The sequence below is a fragment of the Mesoplodon bidens genome (assembly GCF_964165515.1).
Source record: "Mesoplodon bidens genome assembly, chromosome: 3".
Lineage (NCBI taxonomy): Eukaryota > Metazoa > Chordata > Mammalia > Artiodactyla > Ziphiidae > Mesoplodon > Mesoplodon bidens.
Genome location: NC_138178.1, coordinates 136,448,128 through 136,460,963, shown reverse-complemented (window position 1 = coordinate 136,460,963; position 12,836 = coordinate 136,448,128). Strand labels below are relative to the sequence as shown.

The window sequence follows — 12,836 nt, the reverse complement described above, 5'->3', positions numbered from 1 at the left end:
AGCAACCCCAAGCATTTGCCTGCACACGAATGTACACGCATAGATGCTAGCAGATATACACCTTCCCCCCTTAACTGCAATGTCTGTGATAATCCACTTTGGTATGAAATGAAAGCAGAAGGTAGGCAAAATGTTTGCATAATTCAATTACTCTTAATGCAATTAAATTACAAATAACTGCATTCAACAAGAATCTATAAAAAGTCAAAATCTAAACAATTCTACGATAAAAGGATAAATAGAAGTCCAAATACTGGGATAATAGTAGTAGTAGAACTAATATTATAAATACTAATACAGCTGCCTTGCCCACTTTGAGGGATTACCATGAAAAGTCGGGCTATTTTGCCATACAAGTAAGGCTCAGAGATGTTAACCTGATGTCACAGTGTCAGAAGCTGGGCTTAAACTCTTATCTTCAGATTTCTTTGAGAAAAAAAAAAGACAATGAACAACTCCTTTTTAGAGTCACAAGATTTTATACCGAAAATCAACTTTAGGAAAACTGCTGTGCCCCTCTTCCCACGTGACCAATGACTGAGGTCCCCAGAGGCAGAGGGTTCACCCCAGAATGGGGAAGCCAGTAATGACAGAGCGAGAGCAGGACCCAGGCTTCCTAGATCCCAAACCTCTCAAGGATCTGCATCCTCTAGACGGGTCTTTAGATTTCATGAGAACCACAAGGGATAGCCGTGACTTCCAGAATTCAATTTCAATTATTACTTGTCCCTAAAAACTTCCAGTGAATTGCACCTAGGGCAAATTGAGGACCTTTACTGGTGGCCAGGGGGCTCTCTTCACGCATAACAGAGGAGAACTCCCTCCTGGAGAAAGCTGCCTTCAGCACTTTAATATACGTTATTAGGAAAATGTATGTTTTCATTTTCTTGAAATGAGAGATCAGCCTGAAAGGAGAGAGATCTTTTGCTTGTAATTTTCAGAGTTTGCCTCAGGACAAAGGCTCTTAACAGCTTTTTCCGGGGAGGGAGGTGGAGAGACCAGGTATGGGGACGCGAGAGGGAAGGGGGTCTAAAAATTGTGTCCAAGCTATTTACAAGAGAATGGAGAGAGCCCGGGGCTGTGAAACCGGTGACTAGGAGAGAACAGCTGGGCCCAGGGAGAGCATCTAACCACACCTACTGGCCACGCCCTCCCAGCTGCCCGCACAGCCACACTGAATTGAAACAGCAGTGGGAGCAGTTAAGATTCCGACGGCAGGAGTCGCCATGGCAACGGGATTCATCTTGCAGGCAAACCCCGCTTCAATTCACTAGGTCCTTCTCGAGCCTCAAGAAACTACCAACTCAAGAGGAGCAAAATGGTCACGGGTGGCATTTACTCTTGATGCTCTCCTGCGGGTGAAGATGGGAGGCGGGGTGGGGAACGGGGGTTGGAGTGTATTCTATTCCTGGGTCCCCTAAAATATTTTATGGGCGCAAGAGACAGAACACCCCAATCGCAGGCTGCGAGCAACTTGAGAACAGAGCCTTTAGCAAGGGTTTGATGAACAAGTAAGAGAAAGGATAAGAGTGCTAGGGAAAGGAAATCCAGAGGACTTTATTATAGAGTTCTCAGGCGCCGCGCACGTCTCCAAGCGGATCACAAGCAGTTGGATTTTCACCACCAGCTGGGAAAAGCGATTACCCAGCTCTCCTGCCCCACTGCGAGTCGTATCGCTAGATTATTCGACACTCCCTACCTCTTTACCACCTCCCAGCCCAGCGCTAACGTCCCAGCTCAGGTGCAGACGCTTTGTCCCAGCTCAGGTGCTCTTTGTCGAGGGAGCCATCAGTGCAAGGGGCACCAAGATGCGCCCTACCCAGAGGGACGGGAGGCGGGAGCGCTCTTTGCCGCCTCGAACCCGGTCCGCAGGCTGCGCAGCCGCCCCTCGCTGCTGTCCGCCAACACCCCTCGCTCCTTCCGCAACGCGGCTTTCCCTCCTCTTTCTGGTTTGAGACCTTTAGCTTCCAACTTTGCCTAAATTACAGTCACCCCATCCCTTTCGAATGAGTCTTGAGGTGAGGTTGCCCGGGATGGTGGGGGTTCTGCTGGGACGCGAACGAGTAAACGAGTCCCTCCTCTTCGGTCTACACCTCCGAGTCTACCAAGCCTGCCTCGGGATTGTCCCTCCCGGAGCCTCCCGGACCAGCAGCTCCCGACAGCAGCAGTGCCCGCAGCACTCAGCCAAGGCCACGACCCCCAGCGCCCCAGCCCCGGGGTGTCAGCAGCAAGGCGGCGAGTGGTACCCTGCCGGCTCTCTTGGCATCCGAGCACCTCAGAAAGAAAGAAGGGAGGCACCCCCGTCCTCGGGGGCGCCTTCCCCCGGTCTCGCCTTGCTTTGCACCGCGCTTGCAGCCATTTTCCCAAACCCTACTTGGCAGCCGGGAGCTGTCTAGGTCCTGTTCCCACCCAGACCCAACCTGAAGGACGGGTTTAATATTTACCTACTGGCCCCGGAGCTCCGGGGAGGCAGCGGGAGGGCGCGCCGCTAACCCAGCACCGGGCCCGAAGAAGCACGCCCACCCCCGCGCCACCTCGCGGTGCCACTTAATGAAGGAGTGCGGCGGGCGACGCGGAACGTCCCCCTTACCTGAGCAGCCCCCGCATGCTGAAAAGGCGGCTCTGCGCTCCGGGTACAATGGGATCCGGTTAAACAGTTTCCTTCACTGCCGCTCGTAGGTTACCAACTCGCAGGTGACATCACCCTCTCCTCGCCTGATAGGATACAATGCGGCGCTCACTGCGCATGTACTCCCGGGCACGGCCCGCACGCTCCTGGGAGTTGTATTTCACATTCCACAAGCAGAGCCTGGGTAGCTACGCTACTGAGGGTGTTCAAACTACACTTCCCGACGCATTCCTGGGCCTCTTCGTCCCCGCCCCCAGCCCCGCCCCCGCCGCGACCCGCCCCCTCCCCGCCCTCCAGCCTTGCAGTGTTAGTGTTGGTCTTTCAAAAACCGAGCTGCGGACTCAGCGGGCGAGAGTGGGGGCAGGCACCCTTCGGTCATGCCCTTTGACTTGACCTCCACTCGGTCCCATGTAGGCTCTGAGGGACCAGAGGGGTGCGGGGCTAGTGTGCACCAGCCAGGCAGCTCTGACCAACCGGGCTCTGCTGGCCCCAGCTGGAAAGAGAAGATGAAGCCTTTCACTGCCTTCCCTACGCGTAGCAACTAATTAATAGGATGCATTGGTTTTATGGGTTAAATACGGTCCTGGAATTCCCCCATGTCCCGGAGGATGAGGGACGCCGACCCCGAAGGAGAGAAATCCCCCTTTGCCCCACTTGGTACAAATTACCCTTCTGTCTTCTCTTTCCTTCTCCCATTTAATGGAGTCAGGGTGACCAGCCAGAACTCGGAGAATAGCTTAGTTGGCTGAGCTGACCGAATAACGGAGGGTATCACTAATAAAAATGCAGTGTAACAGACTAGATAGTTGCCTCAACCCTCCGTCCGGGAGCCAGCTGCTGCTGCAGAGATAATACTATCGGGCAGCCATGCTTTTGTTCTTCCCTGCAGCAGACTTCCCGCTCTCATGGCTCTCAACTCCCAGGAAGACAACATCCTTGCCTAAAGTTTTAATAAATGACGTATATGTATACATGTACTTTTAAATCCACAATACTCTCCTCTCAATTTACATACCTCACTCTCACTCAAGTTTCTTAAATGACCTAAACCAAAAAACACTGTGCTGTTCAAGAAGGGCTGTGATTGTAATACACCTAAATGTTTAAAGGTAAGCAAAAGGTGTGTAGCAGAATTCTGAACCTTCAGGAAAATTTTATTTTTAATATGTAAAATTTTTGCATGGCACTTTTCATTAGTCAATGAGTACCAAATATTATGAAAAATTAACATTGAGAGCGAATCTCTAGGTGTCTTTTTAAACGAAGAAAAAATCAATACATCTAGTTATTCCAGTTGTAAAGGTAGAGTAAATTATTATGGCATTCAAGGTCTTAATCACATATAAGGATCAGTTCACACCCCCATTTCCACTAGCAAAATCTTAGAAGACTACATCTTGTGAAAAGAAAGTTCACAATTAAAATTTCAAACAACTCTCCACCTAATTGTTGGTGACAGTCTTCTTATCACTCTTATTTTCTCACGTGTTTGTGCAACAATAACTTGGGTTCAAGAGAAAAATATTCATGGAACTAGAGGATCTCAGGGGAGAGGGAAATGCTTTGTTTTGCTGAGAGAGGGATTGTAGTACTGAATTCTGCTTTTCTTTTGTCAAACCAATTCCTTATAGCCCAAACATATTTTCCTCTACTGAAGGAAGATAACTTTGAATGTTGCTCCCCTGTTCTGAGCCATTCTGTCCATTCCAAATATTGTCTTAAATGGAACCTAGACAATACAAATGTTCCACTGGCCAACAGATCAAGAGTACAATCAGTGATATTCTAGCTAATGGGTAGACTTAATGTATTGCAGTTCACTGTGAGAAAATATTCAGAAAGAAACTTAACCTGGGATGATTCTAAAAGCTCTCCCAGTTTTGTAACTGTGTAAAGCTTTTAGATGGAAATATAATCAGTGAGCTCGAAACTTATTGAGTCAGATTGGATGTGGAGATTCTTTATAAGGCAGGACTTAGCCTTACAGATAAAATTATATGGCAATATTGAGGTACACTCTGAGGAGTAACCCTATAGGATAAATCACCCTATAGTAAGTTCTCCTGGGTCTTCGGTAATGAAGGAGAGGATGAAACCTGCCTGAAGAAGAAATTCCATTCTCTAGAGCAATTAATATTATAGGGATGTGCCATGTTACATAGCTCATTTTTATATGTAAAGGACATCATACACACTAGATTATAAGCACAGAAATGTGTGGATGTACGCATGTGAGCTGCCCTTCCTATTAAATAGATATAAATTTAGATAATAAATATTGAAAGCAAGGCATTGTGTCTGGAAGCATTTTGTTATGCGTGATGGATCTGAACTGATCCCTGCACACTATTTCATTGGTAACCAAGGGAAACAAAGATGGCTCTTCAGCATCAGCAATGCAGTCCATGGACCTGGGACCAGAGGAAACTTAACAAGTTCTATGGAGACAGAAAGAAACTCTCTCTCTCTCTCTCTCTCTCTCACACACACACACACACACACATTCACGTACACTCATTGTGTGTGTTTGTATTTCTTTCTAGGTGACTAAGTAGTCTCATGCACCATCAAAAACACCCATTCTGTCTAGCTTAACTTATGTTCTCAGTCAAAGGATTTTGTTACTTTTTTTCTTTTCTTTTTAAAGGACAGCTGCTGTTCTAGAATGATCTGAAGAAAGGCCTTGTCTTTCCCCATAATCATTGCCTATTAATTAGGAACCCACGGAACCACTGAAGATAGATTTAACTGACCATCTACAGGTGAAGGAGGGGGAAAATCATTGCCTATTAATTAGGAACCCACGGAACCACTGAAGATAGATTTAACTGACCATCTACAGGTGAAGGAGGGGGAAGGCACCATGGGATATTTTGCTGATCTTTCAAAATAATCTCTCTCAGTTCTGGTTACAAGGTTTTACTCTAGATGTTGGGTTTTAGATAAGGAAGGAAGTGAGATATCAACAGAGAAAGAATTTTAAGTTTGTAGCCCTGCCTGTGTTTTCACACTGTTGCTTGGTGTTTTGCAACAATTAAGGTTGTGTGCTGAGCCCAGGTTTGGGATCATGACATTTTCCCACTTCCAAGCAATATGACTTTGCTTATTTCGTGTTGCTTATTTTCTCTGAGCTTCAGTTTCCTTATTTTTCAAATGGAGCTAACAATAAACCTACTTCATAAGGGTTTTTTAGGATTAAATTTGGTGAGACATATAAAAACCCTTTTCAAATTGAAAAGAACTGTACAAGTGCTAGTTCTTGTTATTATTTGCAATTTTCCCCTGAAGATTATCTCAGAAATGTCAGCCCTAATTATGGAGCAAGTTAATAAAAACCTAGTTAATAGCTGAGGCTTTGCGCACTGACTCAAAAAAAAAAAAAAAAAAAAAAAAAAAAAACCTAGTTAAATAAAAAATCTTATTCTTAAGAAATTATTAGAAATTATACAGTGCACATATTATCTCAGTAATTTGTAAGTTGGCAAAATGTTCTTTGAGGAAAAGAAATGAGAAATCCAAATTAAACAGTGCTGGTCCTCAGCTTGTTTTCTTATCCATGCCTTGTTCTTCCACAGCCCCAAGCTGTCCTCAGTATCCCAGGTCATCTTCCCCAAGCTTCACAGCCTGGCAAGGTACTGCCGGGAGATTGGAGGTAGGAGAAAGGGAGAAGCCAGGGTGTTGCTTTACCTCCACAGAATTGCACTGGGAGATGTTTCCGGCAGCAGCAGCATTTTCCCCGTTGAACTGGTTCTTCGTGGTTCCAGCTTCTTCCAGGTCACCCTGGCCTCTGTCAATGCCATCTTCTCCGACTGTCCCTCCAGCCTACAGGTGGAGGTAGCTTCCTGCTGTTGCTAATCTTTTGTTGTAGTTTGTTTTCTCAGACCTTCTATCACCGGTGTGACCAATTCCCTGTCCTATATTATATCTGTTTTAAATACTTAGAATGGTTTTTGTTTTTGTGGTGGAACACTTAACTAATATACTCATGTCTTAGTTCAAGTTCTTTTAGGGGCAAGCAGCAGAAACTTTCTATGGCCAGTTTATGCAAAATAATGAAAGTATTAAGATTTATTCAAAGGGTTGAACAACCAAGGCTCCACCTAAGAGCAGGAGCCAGACCAGCCCTGGGAACCCAAACAGTGGTAGGTTTTGGACCTTCTCTCCAGAGCATTGCTCTAATAGCCTTCAGCTTCTGTGTCTCTTTGCTCCAAAGTTCAAATTCCTGAGAGAAACTGATTACCCCATCTCAGAGCGACTATCTGTAACATTTATCTACAGCAGTGATTCTTTTTTTAATTAATTTATTTATATTTTATTTTTGGCTGTGTTGGGTCTTCGTTGCGGTGAGCAGGCTTCTCATTGTGGTGGCTTCTCTTGTTGTGGAGCACGGGCTCTAGGTGCACAGGCTTCAGTAGTTGTGGCACGTGGGCTCAGTAGTTGTGGCTTGCAGGCTCTAGAGCTCAGGCTCAGTAGTTGTGGCGCACGGGCTTAGTTGCTCCGCGGCATGTGGGATCTTCCTGGACCAGGGCTCAAACCCGTGTCCCCTGCATTGGCAGGCGGATTCTTAACCACTGCGCTGCCAGGGAAGCCCTACAGGAGTGATTCTTTGTTTTTTTTCTTTTCTTTTCTTTTTTATTAGTTTCTGCTTTATAACAAAGTGAATCAGTCATACATATACATCTGTTCCCACATCCCTTCCCTCTCAGGAGTGATTCTTAAAGTATGGGCCCCAGATCAGCAGCATTAATGTCACCTGAGCACTTATTAGAAATGCAAATGCTGGGGCCCCACCCACAGGCCGAATGGAAAAGAAACTTTAGGGCTGGGTCGCACAATCTTGTTTTGACAAGTCCTCAAGCTTATTCTGACACTCATGAAAGTTTTTGAACCACTTGTCTATAGCAGAGATTACAATATCGTGTGGTTCAGATATGATCACTCAGGACCTATCCCTGTGTGTCTGGGAGTCTTCCCAGAGAGGAAGAAGTGCTGTGAACTTGGCAGCCACCCCTAAGAGGTGTCAGGTAAAGCTGGTAAATTTGTCAGGATCTTAATGGTAAAATTTGGTTCTTCCTGAGGGAGAAGACTTTGTAGCATTCTGAACCAACGAAATCAATTTAGTCACTGCAAAGGCATCTGGAAAAGATTCATTTCACTGTATTTAATTGAGAACACAGAAAAGCTGAAAAACCAGCATTGGGGCAAGATAAGCGAGTTGGAATCTTATAGAAACCTAAGAACAGTAACAATACCGTCAGGCCACAGTAACAGGGGATGTGAAAATAGCTCCAGCCACTCAAAGTCTCTCCAGACCAGCCTCATCTGAACAGCTTCTGGGAATTTAGAAACAGAAATTCTTCTTTGACTATCTTAGCTACAATCCCTGTATCAGCTTATTTATAACTGGCTTACCCTTAGCCTGTCTATGAGACCTGCACTTTTTTTTTCTTTTAATAAATTTATTTATTTATTTATTTTTGGCTGCATTGGGTCTTCGTTGCTGCGCGCAGGCTTCTCTTGTTGCGGAGCATGGGCTCTAGGCGCATGGGCTTCAGTAGTTGTGGCACACAGGCTCAGTAGTTGTGGCTCATGGGCTCTAGAGCACAGGCTCAGTAGTTGTGGTGCACGGGCTTAGTTGCTCTGCAGCATGTGGGATCTTCCTGGACCAGGGCTCGAACCCGTGTCCCCTGCACTGGCAGGCGGATTCTTAACCACTGCACCACCAGGGAAGTCCCGAGACCTGCACTTTTCAATCCCGTACCAATGGCCCCATGTGGCTGTTTAAGTTTAAATTAATTAAAATTCAATAAAATGTAAATGCACAGTTCCTCAGTTACAATAGCCGTATTTCAAGCAATGAAGCCACACAAGGCTAATGGATATCGTATTGGACATCTCAGAAATAGAGTATTCTCATCATTTCAGAAAGTTTTATTGGACACCACTGCCCTAGACTTTTACCTCATGAATTTTCATCCCACCATGCTGAAACCTACCCTTTCCCCATCCCCATCTTTTCCAGGTCAAATTCCAGGGAGAAAGAAAGAATGAAAGAGAGAAAGAGAGAGAGGGGGGAAAAATCTGATTGTTCCAGTTCACCATTTTAAGGCAATTCACACTATAAATCACCAGCCACCATGAAAAAAAACATATAGCCAAACCGAAAAATGGCCAAAAATCTTGAATAGGCACCACATACAACCGCGCCACCCCCAACATCCAAATGGTCAATGAACATATGAAAAGATACTCCAATGAATTAGCCCTCAGGGAAATATAAATAAAGGCCACAATGGGATGCTACTACACACTCATCAGATTGGTTAAAATTAAAAGGACTAACTATACCAAGGATTGGCAAAGATGAGAAGCAACTTAAATCCTACACTGCCAGTGAAAGTATAAATTTGTGTAACTGCTTTAGAAAACTCTTTGTTAGTATCCAGTAAGAGTGAACGTTCATATACTTTATATAGCCCAGCAATCCACTCCTAGAAATATACCCAACAGAATTGTGTATATACATACATTCACCAAAAGACAAATATTTGAATGTTCGCAGCTATGCTATTCAGCCCATGGTTGCCATGCAATATTTGGGATATACTTATATTAAAAATATTCTTTGTTGTTTGTCTGAAATTCAAATTTAACTGAGAGTTCTGTATTTTTATTTGCTAAATCTGACAACCCTATTATACTCTCAAACTAGAAACAACACAATTGTTCATCAAAAGTAGAATGCATAAATCAATTGTGGCATAGACACATAATTAATACTATATAACCAGAGTCAGCAAACTTTTTCTGTAAAGGGTTACATAGTAAATACTTTAGGCTTTGTGGGCCATATGATCTCTGTTACAACTACTCAACTCTGCCACTGTAGCATGAAAGCAGCCATTGATGTAAATGAATGAGCAGGGCTATGTTTCAATAAAACTTTCTTTTCAAAAACAGTCAGCTGGCCTGTAGGAAATAGTTTTACAGGCTACCCAGCAATGATAATGTATGAGTTGTGTCTACATGTAAGAATATGAATGAACCTCACAAAATAACATTGACTGAAAAAGTGTTTATGGTGTGATTACATAAAATTCAGAAACAGGTGCAACTAATGGTGGTGTTAGAGACAAAATAGTAGTACCTTCAGGGGATAGTAATAGGAAAGAGCATGAAGAAAGTCTCTGGGATGCTGGTATTGTTCAAATTTTTTATCTGAGTTATACAGGTATTTCACTTTGTGAAAATTCATCATGCTGTACATAATGATTTGTGTGATTTTATGTATGTGCATTATATGAAAATAAAATATTTATATAAATTAAAAACTAGGTCAAATTATCTCAACATCATGCCCATAAGAAATTATTTTAGGAATTCTGGTACCCAAGTTTTTGCTTTTTCCTAATTATAACAGGAATTCATGTTCTTTGTAGAGAATTTAGAAAATCTTGCTACTTAATGTGATAAAATCTTGCATAAGTCTACAAACAAGTGAGAAAGATTAACATTTCTTTCTCCTGCCCTCCTTCTCTTTCAAACTCAGGATCATTTTATGGCTTATTTTATTTAAAAATATACCTTGGGAATTTTCTATGTCATTGATTTTTTTTTACATTTTTTTACATTTAATGGCTGCATGATGTTTTATCATGTGAAGGTAATCATTTTCTATTTAATCAATCATCTATTATAGAATAAGTCATTTCCAATTTTTTGATATTATCAATAACTGATGTACATCCTAGTTCAGTTGTGCCCATTCATGATTATATCTTTAGGAATACAAATATAGCATAGGAGAACATAAAGGTTTTTAATGCTTTTGATACAGATTGCCAAATTGACCAGATAACTTGTTTTTATTATTTGTTGATATTATGGTTGATGTTTCCTGTGAGCCCACGTAGGTCTGGTAACCTCTCTGAGAGAATTGAATCATGTCCTGAAAGCAACTTAAACCGTTTGAGACAAAGTCTAATCATGCTAATGGGCTGGCTGAGGGAACTACCATAAGAATGAATGTCCAAGGGAAAGGGAAGTACTCCTGCTGTCCCTAGTTATCTGGCCTCTAGGATGCGCTAGGTGTATTCATTGGTAAGGAATACATAACAGGGTACCACAGACTGGGTGGCTTAAACAACAAAAATTTATTATCTCACAGCTCTAAAGGCTGGAAGTTAAAAATCAAGGTGTGGGCAGGTTTGGTTCCTTCAGAGAGTTGTGAGGGAAGGATCCATTCCAGGCCTCTCTCCTTGGCTTGTAGATGGCCACCTTCTCCCCATGTTTCTTCATGTCATCCTCCCTCTGTGTGTGTCTGTCCCTGTGTCCAAATTTCCACTTTTTTTTTTTAAGATGTTGGGGGTAGGAGCTTATTAATTAATTTATTTATTTTTGCTGTGTTGGGTCTTTGTTTCTGTGCGAGGGCTTTCTCTAGTTGTGGCAAGCTGGGGCCACTCTTCATCGCGGTGCGCGGGCCTCTCACTATCGCGGCCTCTATTGTTGCGGAGCACAGGCTCCAGACGCGCAGGCTCAGTAGTTGTGGCTCACGGGCCTAGTTGCTCCACGGCACGTGGGATCCTCCCAGACCAGGGCTCGAACCTGTGTCCCCTGCATTAGCAGGCAGATTCTCAACCACTGCGCCACCAGGGAAGCCCCTAAATTTCCACTTTTTATAAGGACACCAGTCATATTGGATTATGAGGTCACTCTAATGACATCTCTTTAGCTTGATTACCTCTGTAAAGACCCTATTTCCAAATAAGGCTACAATCTAAGGTACTGGGGGTTAGGATCTCAACGCATGAATTTTTTGTTGTTGGGGAGGGGAGAACACAATTCAACCCTTAACACTAGGTAAACCCAAATAAGAGAAAACGCTTTCTTGCTCTCAGCACCAGTGTTATACACCAGCATGCTATATTCACATAAATTTTAAAGCAGTTGAACATCTGATTAGAAGATATAGACAGGATCAAAAATCCGAAGACAGCAAACTGAAACTTCTCAAGAATAACAGAAACAGAAATACAGAGTGCTTCCTGCATTATATGCGGAAGCCTTGATTCTGACTCTTTCTAGTTTTGAAGGCTGACGTCTTGCCTCCAGGTACACAGTCCTGTTACTCTTGATCAAGAATTCTCAGATGAAGACCCCACAGACTTTCCATTGGTAAAAATTCTCTGGCCATACATACATTTTAGACAAACCATCCCAAGTTAGCTTTCAAAATATCCCCTACTGACTGTGTCATACAATTTTCATTTTCTTTTTCTCTTTAAACATCAAATCTCTGCATGGGCTCTTAAACACTCAAATGGGCAGTTCATGTGTGGCAAAATCTTGTTTATAAGTAAAAGATGGGCTGGGTGTTCCTCGGAGAGAAAGAATTCTGTTTACTTTTTTCGGTTTTGTAACTTTCCTCATTGGGAATTATCCTGGCAGATATAGTCTCCTTTGTAGCTGAAATATTACAGCTTGTAGGATTTATGTAAGAGCCTTGTATCACAGCAGGTTGTACTAGCACTTAGGCACTGGATTTGGAGATTAGGGATGACTTTAGTCCTGTATTACATGAGAACCTTGTGATGTGGAATTTCTCATGGAAAGCCACACTTCAGTACAATATGTCATGGCACATTATCTTTGTGAGAATATTTTCTCTTCACCAAACTGTGATTGTAACCTTTTCTCTTGGGTTGTCTGTGCCCTCTCCCTGTGTCTCAAGCTCCTAAGATAATATTTTGGGTTGTCAGAAGACTAGCCACCCAGTTAAAGGGGAAAAGGAGATATTGGAATGCTTTATTCTGCCTTTGCTTTCCTGCAAGTGACAGGTTTTCTTCCCTGGGGTTTATGTTAGTGTTTTAGAAAATTATATTCATTTAAATCTAAACATAGTTAAAGCAAGTAAAATATGACCCTGTTACTTTTCAGTCATGTAACAGTAATTCTGAATAACAGTATAACCTTCCTCATATGTATGTGAAGTTAACTATATTGGAAATTCACCTCTGACTACAAACCCACTAGATTTTGCAAGTTGAGTAGCTTTGAGTAAGGTCAATGCTAGGATGGGAATTTCTAAAGAAAACCCAGATGTCTCAGAGATGAATACAGGATTTAAAGTAAGTTTCATTGTATCCCTAATACTAGATGCAGATCTCCACAATCATCATTTCAGGAAGCCTTTTCACTATGCATATCC

The 12,836-nt window shown here is 43.1% G+C and overlaps 1 protein-coding gene across 1 annotated transcript in view; it reads right to left on the bottom strand.

Annotated features, from left to right (window-relative positions):
• DAAM1 (dishevelled associated activator of morphogenesis 1) overlaps positions 1–2,701 on the bottom strand; it is a 174,255-nt gene extending 171,554 nt beyond the window's left edge. Inside the window, exon 1 of the mRNA XM_081227160.1 lies at positions 2,591–2,701. The gene's annotated coding sequence lies outside the window, so the exon portion shown is untranslated. The remainder of the gene's footprint in view (positions 1–2,590) is intronic.
• Positions 2,702–12,836: the final 10,135 nt, after the last annotated feature.